The sequence below is a fragment of the Bos grunniens genome, chromosome 21, assembly GCF_055505025.1.
Source record: "Bos grunniens cultivar Pamir isolate PY7600 chromosome 21, Bosgru_T2T1.0, whole genome shotgun sequence".
NCBI lineage: Eukaryota > Metazoa > Chordata > Mammalia > Artiodactyla > Bovidae > Bos > Bos grunniens.
In genome coordinates, this window is record NC_141185.1 from 68,702,038 (window position 1) to 68,716,764 (window position 14,727).

The window sequence follows — 14,727 nt, forward strand, 5'->3', positions numbered from 1 at the left end:
GAGGAGGGTTCAGGATGGGGAACACATGTATACCTGTGGCGGATTCATTTTGATGTATGGCAAACCAATACAATATTGTAGAGTTTAAAAATAAAATTAAATTAAAAAAAGAAAAAAAGAAAAAGAAACATGCTTAGAAGTCCAAAAAAATAAATAAATAAAATTATTTGTTCCAGTTTTGTGAAACATATTTATGGTGTTTTGACAGGGATTTAATTAATATGAATGTGATTTCATTAAAATGGTGTTTTGATAGGGATTTCCTTGGGTAATATGGTCATTTTAAAAATATTAATTCTTCCAGTCCAAGAAGATATATCTTTCCATATATTTGTGTTGTCTTCAATTTCCTTCTTCAGTGTCTTATTCAGTTTTCCAAGTACATGATTTTTGACCCCTTAGATAAAGTTATTATTAAGCATTTTATTCTTTTTGATGTAATGGTAAAAGGATTATTTCCTTGGTTTCTCTGATTAAAATTGGGTGGAAAACCCAAATGTTTTTCCAAAGAATACATGAAGATGGCCAACAGGTACATAAAAAAAATGCTCAACATGGCTTACCATTAGGGAAACACAAGTCAAAAGATAAAATGAGGTATCACTTCACACGTGTCAAAATGGCTATCATCAAAAATAATACAACTAACAAATCTTAGCCAGAATGTTGAAAGAGAAAACCCTCATATAATTCCAGTGAGAAAGCAAATTGATGAAGTCAGTATGGAAAACAATTTGGAGATTGTTAAAAATAAAAACCAAAAACTAAAAACAGTGCTAACACATGCTCCAGCAATTCCACTTCTAAGTATACATCCATAGAAAACAAAAACATTAATTCTAAAAGATACATGCACCCCAATGTTCATGGCAGGATTACTTATAACAGTCAAGATATGGAAGCAATATAAGTGTTCATCAATAAATGAATGAATAAAGATGGGTAATATATATGTGTGTGAGTGTATACATACACAAACACACACAATGGAATATTAGTCACAAGAAGAATAAAGTTTGCCATATGCAGCACTATGGATAGACTTAGAGGATATTATGTTAAGTGAAACAAATACAGTGAAAGACAAATACTGTATGTTATCACTTATATGTGCAACCGAAAAATATGATGAACTAGTGAATATAGCAACAACAAAAAAAGCAGCAAACTGATATCCCACATGTCATGGGGCAATGAAGCCCACACACAACTAAAGAGGCCGAAAGCTGCAATGAAAATCCCATTTGTCAAAATTAAGAATAAGTCCAGTCAAATAAATATTTTTTAAAGCAGCAGACCCAGAGATATAGAGAATAAACAGTGGTTACCAGTGGGCAGAGTGAAGGGGAGAGAGGTAATGTAGGGGTATGGGATTAAGAAGCACAAACTATCATGTATAACCTACAAGGACATATTGCATAACATAGGGGACATGGCCAAAGTTTAAAACCATAAATAAAGCATAATCTTTAAAAATTGTGAAGCACTATATTGTATACCTGTAACATATATTACACTGTTGCTGTATTATATGGCAACTATGAAGTAAAATGAAGTCGTGTCTTACTCTTTGCAACACCATGGGCTAACCCACCAGGCTCCTTTGTCCGTGGAATTCTCTAGGCATGAACACTGGAATAGGTAGCCGTACCCTTTTGCAGGTGATCTTCCCGACCCAGGGATACTGCATTGCACGCAGACTCTTTACCATCTGAGCCACTAGGTACTTGAATAAAAAACAGAGGAAAAAAAAAAAAAAACATTAAAAAATCAATGGCATAATTGATAGCACTAACATGAAATGTTGGCAATTCATATAAAAAGATTATTAGATGTCCCACATGATCCATATGTCAAAATTAGTGATTACCTTTGGCCACCTTATAACAAGCTAAGACATCTAGAAGATTCAGCCCAACTAAGATTAGAATTCTTCCATCAGTAAAAAGATGGCCTTTATTCACATAGTACTTAAAGAATCCTGTTTGTTATGAAGAAATAATAGAAACACTGAGGACTACTTGAATAAAGAACATGAAATCAACACACTTAGTCTATCTTTTATTAATCTTAAAATGATATATGCTGTAACCATATTAATTTTAATATGATTCTTTCAATTCAGTGCTTTGTTGTTTTAAACTGTATGAACAAGAATGAAAGTAAAAATATTATAGACCTAATCATTGCAAAACTTTGAATGTACCTTACTTTATGCAATATTCTTTTAAAATTCTTTGTTGCTTTATGATATTGCTAATGCAATATTTTCCATTTAAGTTTTATGACAGTTTCTTTTAAATATTTTGATTCCATTTGATGCCTAGGTCATTTCTATAGAAATTATAATGGACAGACCATTTTATTTGAAGATGGTTCTAAAATTAAAGTAATATCTAATGTTAAAGATAGCACAATTTTAAAGTATTTGTCAAATCTTTTTCATGTATACTGCCTTAAGGTTTGTTAAAAAAAATAGAATATAAAACACTAAAGGATAAAGTTAGCATGAAAACTATGGATAAATTTAGCATGAAAACTATTTTAATGTGTATTATATACCAAGTGACATTATATATTAAACTACTCTGATTCTGTTAATTATCAACAAAATTGTGTTCATAGTTCACTTGCTCAGTCTTGTCCGACCTTTGGGACTCCATGGACTGCAGCATGCCAGGCCTCCCTGTCCATCACCAACTGCCAGATTCTACCCAAACCCATGTCCATTGAGTCAGTGATGACATCCAGCCATTTTATCCTCTGTCATCCCCTTCTCCTCCTGTCTTCAATCTTTCCCAGCATCAGGGTCTTTTCAAATGAGTCAGCTCTTTGCATCAGGTGGCCAAAGTATTGGAGCTTCAGCTTTAACATCAGTCCTTCCAATGAACACCCAGGACTGATTTCCTTTAGAATGGACTGGTTGGATCTCCTTGCAGTCCAAGGGACTCTCAAGAGTCTTCTGCAACACCACAGTTCAAAAACATCAATTCTTAGGTGCTCAGCTTTCTTTACAGTCCAACTCACATCCATACATGATTACTGGAAAAACCGTAGCCTTGACTAGACAGACCTTTATTGACAAAGTAATGTCTCTGCTTTTTAATATGTTGTCTGCTGCTGCTGCTGCTACTAAGTCGCTTCAGTAGTGTCCAACTCTGTGCGACCCCATAGACGGCAGCCCACCAGGCTCCCCCGTCCCTGGGATTCCCCAGGCAAGAACACTGGAGTGGGTTGCCATTTCCTTCTCCAATATGTTGTCTAGGTTGGTCATAATTTTCCTTCCAAGGAGTAAGTGTCTTTTAATTTCATGTGTTCATAAACTTGTATTAATCTTCTCTGGCTTTTCTGTAAATAAAACTCTCTAATTTAAAAAGAAAAACAGAGACTTCCCTGGTGGTCCATTGGTTAAAACTTCCAGCTCTTAATGCAGGGGGCCAGATGTGATCCCTGGTCGGGGAGCTAGATCCCACATACCACAACTAAGAGCCCACATGCAGCAAGGAAGAGCCAACAGGCCACTAACACCTGGCACAGCCAAATAAATAAATAAGGAAGAACAAAAACAGGGACTTTCCTGGTGGCACAATGGTTAAGACTCAGTGCTTTTACTGCAGGGGACTGGGTTTGATCCCCAGTCAGAGAACTAAGATCCTGTAAACCATGCAGCACAGCCAAATAAACAAGCAAACAAAAAACAAAACTAAGCAACAAAGTGGAAGCAAAACTAATTGTGAAGATCCTGGTAATCATGGCAAGCATGACAGCTTGATTGGATCTATAGTCCTGAATTAGATCTGTAACAAGAAAAAAACAAAAACTATAAAGGAAATTACGGAGACCACTGAAGTAATTGGAATATAGACTGTAGATTAAAGAATTGCATAAATATTAAATTTCCTGAATTAACAACTGTATTATCACAACCTAAATGTACATCCTGTTCTTAAGAAGTATATATGGTATAATGTTTGCAAACTTCTCTCAGATTAGTCAGAAGAAACAAAACCATTTACATATAGTGGAAAAGGCCAACACAATACAAAAGTGCTCAGTCGTGTCCGACTCTTTGCAACCACATAGACTGTGAGCCAAATTCACAAGATGGTGGAGTAGAAGGATATGCACTCATCTTCTCCTGTGAGAACTCCAAAGTTGCAACTCATGGCTGAACAACTATCAACAGGAGAATGTTGGATCCCACCAAAAATGATACCCCACATCCAAGGGCAAAGGAGAAGCCCCAAAAGATGATAGGAGTGGCCAAATCATGTTTAGAATCAAATCCCATAACTGCCAGAGACTCTGGTGGGGTGGGGGAGATAAAACAAAACATCGGGTGCTCCAGGATCCAGAGGCCCGACAGAGACTGAGCCAGACTCACCTTTGAGTGTTTGAATGTCTCCTGTGGAGGCATGGATCAGCAGTGGCCTGCCACAGGGACAGGGGCTTTTCCTGCAGCAGAACTGGGTCACCCTGTATAACCCACCATAGAGCTGCTGAGCAGATGGCCCACAAACTGCAGAACAATTATATAAAAGAAATTCTCACACTTTTAAGAAAGTTTTAGGACCCATAACAGATTTCCCAATCTGTGGGTCTGGCAAAGGGACTGAGAACACCCAGGGAATTTGACTTTAGAGGCCAGTGGGATTTGATTACAGAACTGGGGAAATGTACTCTTGGAGGGAACAAACAAAACCTTGTGCACACCAGGAACCAGGAGAAAGGAGCAGTGAGACCACAAGAGATGAATTCAGAATTTGTAGGTGCAGCCTCAGGCCAAACAACAGGGAGGGAATACAGTCCCACCTATCAACAAAATATTGGATTAAAAATTTACTGAGCATGGCCCAACAGTGGAAACAGTGATGAACTTTATTTTGGGGGGCTCGCAAATCATTGCAGATGGTGACTGCATCCATGAAATTAAAAGAGGCTTGCTTCTTGGAAGAAAAGCTATGACTAACCTAGACAGCTTATTAAAAACAGAGACATTACTTTGCCAACAGAGGTCCATCTAGTCAAAGCTATGGTTTTTTCAGTAGTCATGTATGGATGTGTTAGTTGGACTATAAAGAAACATGAGCGCCAAAGAATTGATGCTTTTGAACTGTGGTATTGGAGAAGACTCTTGAGAGTCCCTTGGACAGCAAGGAGATCCAACCAGTTTATCCTAAAGGAAATCAGTCCTGAATATTCTTTGGAAGGACTGATGCTGAAGCTGAAACTCCAATACTTTGGCCACCTGATGTGAAGAACTGACTCATTTGAAAAGACCTGATGTTGGGAAAGATTGAAGGTGGGAGGAGAAGGGGACGACAGAGGATGAGATGCTTGGATGGCATCACCGACTCAATGGAAATGAGTTTTAGTAAACTCCAGGCACTGGTGATGGATGGGGAGGCCTGGCGTGCTGTAGTCCCATGGGGTCACAAAGAGTCAGACACGATTGAGTAACTGAACTGAATTGAGCATGGTTCTGCCCATCAGAACAAGACCCAGTTTCCCCTTAGTCTTTCCCATCAGGAAGTTTCCATAAGTCTCTTATCCTTATCCATAAGAGGCTAGACAAAATGAAAACCATAATCACAGAAAACTAATCAAACTGATTGCACTAACTCAATGAAATTATGAGCCATGCCATGTTGGGTCTCCCAAGATGGATGGGTCATGACAGTTCTGGAAAAAAAAAGTGGTCCACTGGAGAAGGGAATGGCAAACCAGCTCCATATTCTTGCCTTGAGACCCCCATGAACAGTATGAAAAGGCAAAAAGATACGACTTTGAAAGACAAAATCTCCAGGTCAGTAGGGACCCAATATGCTACTGGAGAAGAGTAGAGAAATAACTCTAGAAAGATGAAGAGGCAGAGTCAAACTGAAAACAACACCCAGTTGTGGATGTGACTAGTGATGAAAGTAAAATCCGATGCTGTAAAGAACAATATGACATAGGAATATGGAATGTTAGGTCCATGAATCAAGGTAAACTGGATGGGGTCACAGAAGAGATGGCAAGAGTAAACATTGACCTTTTAGGCATCACTATACTAAAATGGACTGGAACGGGCAAATTTAATTCAGATGACCATTATATCTACTACTGTGGGCAAGAATCCCTTAGAAGAAATGGAGTAGCCCTCATAGTCAATAAAAGAATCTGAAATGCAGTACTAGGGTGCAATCTCAAAAATGACAGTATGATCTCTGTTATTTTCCAAGGCAAACCATTCAATATGACAGTAATCCAAGGCTATGCCCCAACCAGTAATACTGAAGAATCTGAAGTTGAATAGTTCTATGAACACCTACAAGACCTTTTAGAACTAACACCCCCAAAAGATGTGTTTTCATTATATATGATTGGAATGCAAAAGTGGGAAGTCAAGAAATACCAGGAGTAATGGAAAAATTTGGCCTTGGAGTACAGAATGAAGCAGGGCAAAGGCTAACAGAGTTTTGCCAAGAGAACGCACTGGTCATAGCAAACACCCTCTTCCAATAACACAAGAGAAGACTTGACACATGGACATCACCAGATGGTCAACACCAAAATCAGATTGATTATATTCTTTGCAGCCAGATGGAGAAGCTCTATACAGTCAGCAAAAACAGGACCCGGAGCCGACTGTAGCTCAGATCATGAACTCCTTATTGCTAAATTCAGACTTCAATTGAAAGTAGGGAAAACCACTAGACCATTTAGGTATGACCTAAATCAAACCCCTTGTGATTATACAGTGGAAGTGACAAATAGAATTAAAGGGATTAGATCTGATAGAGTACCTGAAGAACTATGGATGGAGGTTCATGACATTGGACAGGAGGCAGTGATCAAGACCATCCCCAAGAAAAAGAAATGCAAAAAGGTAAAATGGTTTTCTGAGGAGGCCTTACAAACAGCTCTGAAAAGAAGAGAAGTGAAAGGCAAAGGAGAAAAGGAAAGATATGCCCATTTGAATGCAGAGTTTCAAAGAATAGCAAGGAGAGATAAGAAAGCCTTCCTCAATGATCAATGCAAAGAAATAAAGGAGAACAATGGAATGGGAAAGACTAGAGATCTCTTCAAGAAAATTAGAGATACCAAGGGAACATTTCATGCAAAGATGGGCACAATAAAGGACAGAAATTGTATGGACCTAACAGAAGCAGAAGATATTTACAAGAGGTGGCAAGAATACACAGAAGAACTATACAAAAAAGATCTTCACGACCAAGATAATCATGATGTTGTGACCACTCACCTAGAGCCAGACATCCTGGAATGTGAAGTCAAGTGGGCCTTAGGAAGTATCACTACAAACAAAGCTAGTGGAGGTGATGGAATTCCAGTTGAGCTATTTCAAATGCTAAAAGATGGTGCTTTGAAAGTGCTGCATTCAATATGCCAGCACATTTGGAATACTCAGCAGTGGCCACAGGACTGGAAAACATCAGTTTTCCTTCCAATCCCAAAGAAAGGAAATTTCAAAGAATGCTCAAACTACAGTACAATTGCACTGATCTCACAGGCTAGCAAAGTAATGCTCAAAATTCTCCAAGGCAGGCTTCAACAATATGTGAACTGTGAGCTTCCAGATGTTCAAGCTGGATTTAGAAAAGGCAGAGGAACCAGAGATCAAATTGCCAATATTCACTGGATCATGGAAAAAACAAAGGAGTTCCAGAAAAACATCTACTTCTGCTTTACCCAGATTAACTAATTTTAAATATTTTGCCACATTTGCTTTATCATGTTCTGAGGACCATCACTTTCACCTGGATTACAGTTTCTAGCCCTGCCTTCTCTCTCAAACATCCTTCTAAATTATTTGGAAAAAATTAATACAGAAAGGAAGACTCCAAGAGTACAGTATGGAAAACTTCACAGAGTAATGATAGCAGAGGAAAGGGGGTGTGGAAGTGGTGAAGTGTGGAGGGTACACAAGAGGAGTTAACAATCTAATTTTGAGAATTAAAGAATTACAAAACCTGTAGGCATACAGATGCATTTTCTGTGACTTACATAGCACACTGTAAACCTTCTTTCTCCCAAGAGTGCTTTATAAACAAATAACTAACATGTGTACCATATGCCTAGAGGAATAGGTGAAAAGAAAAGAAAAATAGAGGTTGAAATTTTGGCCTTTTCTGCTTCCATCCTGAATAACTTAAGTATAAACTTTCATACACAATTATATTTACATCACCAAAGAAAATAATCTTATGGATTTTGTCCTTACTGTGTTCACAGTCTATTAAAGAGATAAATAGGATTTGTATTGAAGTAGCCAGAAAACCACCACTGCTAAACCAGGGGCTTCAATCTCCACTAAAATGTCTTGCTGAACATGTAGATACCGACTAACGATCATCATTTGTCAGTTTTCACTTGTTCAGCTAAGTGAGCAAGTCTGGTCTACTCTTAACATTTAAGTGCTAAGGTCTAAGGATACCCATACTTAGATGCTCACGGCAGCAGTGTTGGTGAAAACTGAAGACTACACAATTTAAACAACCATCATAATATAGAAGAGGCACATCTATTGTGGCATATAGATATATGTATTTATATATATATATAATACCATATTTAACATTACTATATACACAACTATTCATAAGTAGATACATACATACAGAGTGATATTAGATACAGATATAGTGTGATAGATACAGAGGGATAATGATAGAATATTATCTTGAGATGAAAATGAGCAACTATTGTTACATATAAATGGGTGGATACTGAAAACATAATATTAAGTAAAAAAAAAAAAAACCAAAATATATACAGTTAAGAGCAGGCAAAACTATGTCAATTGCTTTCCTATGGCTTAAATATGTAATCACAAGGGATAAAATTGTAAAGAACAGCATGTAGGATTCATCTCGGTTAGAAGCAGAGGTCATGATTTGGAAGGGATATCCAGCATGTTTAAGAGAGCCAAGTTACTTCTTCATTTAAATATAAGCCTGTAAAAGGCACTTAGGCTCTTTATATGACTTTTTATTTTTGGCCATGCTACATGGCTTGGGGGGTCTTAATTTGTTAACCAGGGATCAAACCTGGTCCCCCTGCAACTTGGGCACAAAGTCCCAACCAATGGACCACCAGGCAATTCCCTGTATGACATTTCATTATCTGTAAGATGGAACATTCCATGGAAAGCAAGAACAACAGTGATGAATACAGAACAAGTACTCAATAGATGCTGGCTGATTCTGGTTGTATTCACATCCTCTGTTGTACTCAAACCAAAGAAATCCTAGTTTCTGATCAAAAGTGCAATGGTTTTAATAGGTCAAAAAGAACCACTGTGAGTTGGTCTGAATGACTGTACCCACCTTCTTATAAGCCTTGGTCGCTGGACTGGAAAATGGAAGCAGGTTCTGAGTCTCAGTTCTGACATAATCACAGGCCCAGGGCTGAAGAAACATGTTGTTTACCAAGTCCTGGCAACTCTTTCCTTGAAGTTTATCTCATCTCTCTGTCTGGAGCCCCTTAACTACAGGATTATTTGAAGAAACTGATCCTGCCTGTCTGTATTACAATTAAACCCCACGCTTTAGAATTCTTCATCATAGTTTCTTTTACCTGAATAATCAGTTGGGTTGCCCTTAGACTAATATAAGAAGACTCTTCTTGAGTGCAAACAGAAAATGTTTCCCAGTTTACTCTGAAGCAAAATCTCTGTGCCGGTCTACAACTCCTCTAGACTCCTGTTTTTCAAGCACATAAAAGCATGCACCTGTTTTCTTATGATTCCTAAGTAAGCCTCAGGGAAAACTCATTTCACCTGCTTAATGTCAATTTTTCAACTTGGCTGTTTCAGAATCCTTCACAAAGTCAAACCTGCAGTGCTAGTTCTGGTTCCATTGGTTTTGGGTCAGATCTAGTTGTGTATGAAGGTGATCCTATCAGAAGAGCCTTGTGCAGCTGAGTTGCTGTAATCATCTTTGGATATATGCCACTTCTAGAACTTGTGAGTGTTCCCAAAAGGCAAATCATGGGCTGTCTCTGCTTTGTCAGAAGCTGTCCTGAGGTAGAAAGGAAAGATAGTATATCTCTATACCATGCCCTTTCTACTTGGAAGGGTCCCACACCTAGGTAACTCTCCAAAACAAATCTTAAACAGCTGCTGACTTAGAACATAACTACAAAACATTAGCCATCCATATGCTTTCTTGGCTGAACTCTGCTTTTGAGACTTGAGATCTGGGGGGTAGTTTAAGACTGTTGAGCACAGGACAGCTTGCTACCCTTTGGATTGTGATTCAGTGGTAGGCCTGGGGTGGGAGCTGAGGTCTGCTGGCCTAACAAGATCCCAGGTGATGCCAATGCTGTTGATTCACAAACCTCACTTTGAGTAACAAAGGTCCAGCATACTTCATAGGTGCTTACTTGCCAGGGAGACAGATATAGACAGACTCCTAATTTTAACTAAAATGCTGTGGGATCTTGAACAACTCCTTGCCCTCTGGAGTTGAGTTTATGACTAAAATTCCTCCACTTGCCTTGAGGAAGTTTGACTGTGTAAAGCATACTCATTTTTTTTTCCAATAAAAATGCCATAATTTATTCTTCTGTATAAAAATGCATCTTTACATAATATATGCTTTCTAAGAGGAAGAAATATATTTCAGATCATAAATAATCAGCAAACATACAATTGTGGATAGTGGGGAAAAAAATACAAACACTGGTGCTTTCCATTAGTGCTGAAAGCAAACCTGCTTAGGATCTTAGGATATATTTACAGGCTATTATAGTACTCAACCACAAAAGTTGAGGTGTTTAGATCTCTTAGGAGCAGACACTGATGTTTGTAAAGGCAGATCCCCTATATAAAAATAAATAGGGTATATTTTCACACCTATGTGCTGTAATGAAGAGTAATATTGGTAGGAAAGTAAAGTATGAACAGTTAATTCAAAATATCGGTTCAGTCACTCAGTAGTGTCCAACTCTTTGTGACCCCATGGACTGCAGCATGCCAGGCTTCCCTGTCCATCACCAACTCTTGGAGTTTGCTCAAGCTCATGTCCATCAACTCAGTGATGCCATCCAACCATCTCTGTCTTCCCCTTCTCCTCCTGCCTTCAATCTTTCCTAGCATCAGGGTCTTTTCCAGTAAGTCAGTTCTTTGTTATCAGGTGGTCAAAGTATTGGAAATTCAGCTTCAGCATCAGTCCTTGAAATTAATATTCAGGACTGATTTCTTTTAGGATGGACTGGTTTGATCTCCTTGCAGTCCAAGGGACTCTCAAGAGTCTTCTCCAACACCACAGTTCAAAAGCATCAATTCTTTAGTGCTCAGCTTTCTTTACAGTCCAACTCTCACAACCATACATGACTTTTGGAAAAACCATAGCTTTGACTAGACAGACCTTTGTCTGCAAAGTAATGTCTCTACTTTTTAATATGCTGTCTAGATTTGTCATAGCTTTTCTTCCAAGGAGCAAGCATCTTTTAATTTCATGGCTGCAGTCACCATCTACAGTGATTTTGCAACCCCCAAAATAAAGTCTCTCACTGTTTTCATTGTTTCCCCATCTATTTGCCATGAAGTGATGCGACTGGATGCCATGATCTTAGTTTTCTGAATGTTGAGTTTTAAGCCTACTTTTTCACTTTCACCAATCCAAAATATAAGGACAAGCAAAAAGAAATTGGCTCACATGCTGAGTCCAATATTAAACTGGGCTTCAGCTCCACACCCTCAGATTTGATGCACTGTAGTAATTTTCTATACCCCAAGTTAGTGAAACACAGTCTCATTGGTTGGACTGTACTTCTCTTATTGTGTGGTCCTCAGATAAACCCTGGCAATTATTAGAAATACAAATCCCCAGGTCCCCACCCCAGAGTAAATTAGAAAAATCTGGGTGGGTGTTTGCACTCTGTTTTAACAAGCTCTCAGGTGCTGCTGATGCACACTCAAGTGGGTAAACCGTTGCCTTGCCAGAGAGATACAGAGTCAAGCCTAACCACTGGTTTAAAAAGAAAGGGCAAATATCCAAAAATGAGTAAAAGGCTAAACTGTGTAATTACATTTTAATTGAAATGATAATGGCTTTCAGTTCAGTCACTCAGTTGTGTCCAACTCTTTGCAACCCCATGAATCACAGCACGCCAGGCCTCCTTGTCCATCACCAACTTCCGGAGTTTACTCAAACTCATGTCCATTGAGTCGATGATGTCATCCAGCCATCTCATCCTCTGTCGTCCCTATCTCCTCCTGCCCCCAATCCCTCCCAGCATCAGGGACTTTTCCAATGAATCAACTATTCGCATGAGGTGGCCAGAGTATTGGAGTTTCAGCTTCAGCATCAGTCCTTTCAATGAACACCTAGGACAAAAAATGTTTCTAAGATTAACAGACGTTTTCTAAGCATCCATAACAGATAGAGGAGGTGGTGGACTACACAGAATATGCAGGCAAGTGGAGGGTAAAGAGTGAAAGGCTAGGGATATGTAAGATTTCTACTTACATAGGCGAAAGTACCACTGTGACTGGAAAAAGGGGTAGCAAAACCTCCCGGGGAAATTCAGCTTCATTTTGCTGAAGTTGAGCGTTACATAGAGAAAAATCAATATATCAGGTTTTTTCAAAATACAAGTGTATAAATCTGAAAGTATGCAAAAATGTGCTTTGTATTCATTGGAAAGGGGAGATACAGACGGGGGAGAGGAAACTTTATGAAGTTGAATTTTCTCCATTCTCTCACTTTTTGTCTCCTACTCCCCCCTCCTCAATCCCCACAGGAATGTGAAACAAACTATTAACATATACTGATGTGCAAAAACCTACATGATCTTTTAAGATAAAGCAAATGGCATTGTGGCAGTTTGCTTTAAGAAGTCCTTGTCTCTGCCATATGTGAACAGGAACACTTCCTTATGAAAGAGATAGTGACATATTCAGAAGAAAACTCTCAACACTTTTTTTTTTTTTAATACAAGGGAGTCTCATAAAAAAAAGAAGAATGAACCTACTCATCAAACTTACCGAAATACAGAAAACATTTTGGCAAATATATTAAAATAATACAAAATAATATTTTAAAAGGAAGGCACCTAAATATGCTCACAGATCGTCTCTGTAGCCATAGAAACAATGCAAAATATTTTCATATCGTTCTGTATAAAATACAAAGCTTCCGTTTCGCCACATTTGTAATGCAGAACTAAAGGGGAAAAGTAAGGGATAAAAAGAGGAAATGAGCTCTTTTAAAGTCGGTATTATTTACGGTACATTTCTAAGCGTGCAGATGCGAATTCATATTTTTTTTAAAATAAATTCTGAACATAATAACAACAGAACAAAAAAGCCCAATTATGAAACGTGTTCATTTCCCTAGGAATCGGAGATGGATATACAGAGCAGTGCAGCGACGCAGACTACAGCAGGATAGGCGCACCGCCCCAGAGGGGCAGACAGGAACCGCCCATGGGCTGTCCCTCCCAGTCAGGTACCTCACCTTCCCAGAGTGCCCCGCGGATGGGCCAGCGGCACAGGATGATGACGTACGTCCGCCGGGCTGTGGGGTCCGGTGGGCTCGTTATTAAAGGCTGGGACGCGAAGGGCTACGTAAGCGCGCGTCTCCGAGTGAAACTTTGTTCTAATAGTTTTATTTTTCTAAACTGGCTACACAGGCAAGAAAAAAAGAAAATTCGAAATTACTCATTACTTAAGTTTATCCCCTCCGAAAGAAAAGTCCAAAAATAGAAGTTTTAACCCCACTGTGAAACATATGTTCCTTTTTAAGAGGTTTTGATTCCTAAGAAATTAATCATTGACCAAAAAAAAAAAAAAAAAAAAGTAATATATATTGCTGAGGAAATTTTCTTCTATTTTGTTATGAACTTGACATTCTGAACAAATACATGCTGCTCACTGACTAAATTTAACACTTGGAATTGTATGATCTATGTTGATCTATATAATACAATAACACGTATGCAGTGAAGAATAAAGACATTAAATGAATGCATCTCTTAAGTATAGACTGAATAGAAAGAGACCAAAATTCAGATGTTGCAAGGTGCAACTTGCAACTCACAGAACTAAAAATCACTTCCTAATTTTTTAATTGGTTACTCTTTAAATTTGTAACATTCAGTTCAGTTCAGTTCAGTTCAGTCCCTCAGTAGTGTCCGACTCTTTGCGACCCCATGAATTGCAGCACGCCAGGCCTCCCTGTCCATCACCAACTCCCGGAGTTCACTCCAACTCACATCCATCGAGTCGGTGATGCCATCCAGCCATCTCATCCTCTGTTGTCCCCTTTTCCTCCTGCCCCCAATCCCTCCCAGCATCAGTCTTTCCCAATGAGTCAACTCTTCGCATGAGGTGGCCAAAGTACTGGAGTTTCAGCTTTAGCATCATTCCTTGAAAGAACATTACCACTCCTTAAAAAATAAAGTCTACATGATGAAGAAATAGTTTTTCTTTTTTTTTATGTTTACAACATCTGATTAATTTTAAAAAAGACAAAATATTTCAAGATCATTCCTAAATGTGACACTAACAGTTTTATATTGAAGTTATTTCCTGCCTTCTCCTTAACACTTCCAGTAGTCCTAATACTTTCCTTTACTTAAAAAAAAAATTAAAGTCAACCTTCAAATAATTAACAAGGAAATGAGGAATTCATTATTTTTGAAGTAGTTTGGAGCATTGACTTATTTATGTTGCAGAATGCAACAGATAAAGGTTTCTGCCATTATTTTGGTAAAATA

General features: G+C 38.4%; 1 long non-coding RNA gene across 2 annotated transcripts; it reads right to left on the reverse strand.

Moving 5' to 3' along the window:
* Positions 1-12,020: 12,020 nt before the first annotated feature.
* On the reverse strand, positions 12,021-13,530 carry LOC147349937 (uncharacterized). 2 transcript variants are annotated; one of them, XR_015150188.1, is made up of 3 exons: positions 13,467-13,530; positions 12,477-12,547; positions 12,021-12,334 (listed from the first exon to the last, which is right to left on the reverse strand). It is a non-coding gene; the product is annotated as an uncharacterized LOC147349937 (long non-coding RNA). The 2 variants fall into 2 exon arrangements; XR_015150189.1 differs by lacking the exon at positions 13,467-13,530 and adding an exon at positions 12,995-13,174.
* Between the last annotated feature and the right edge of the window lie 1,197 nt (positions 13,531-14,727).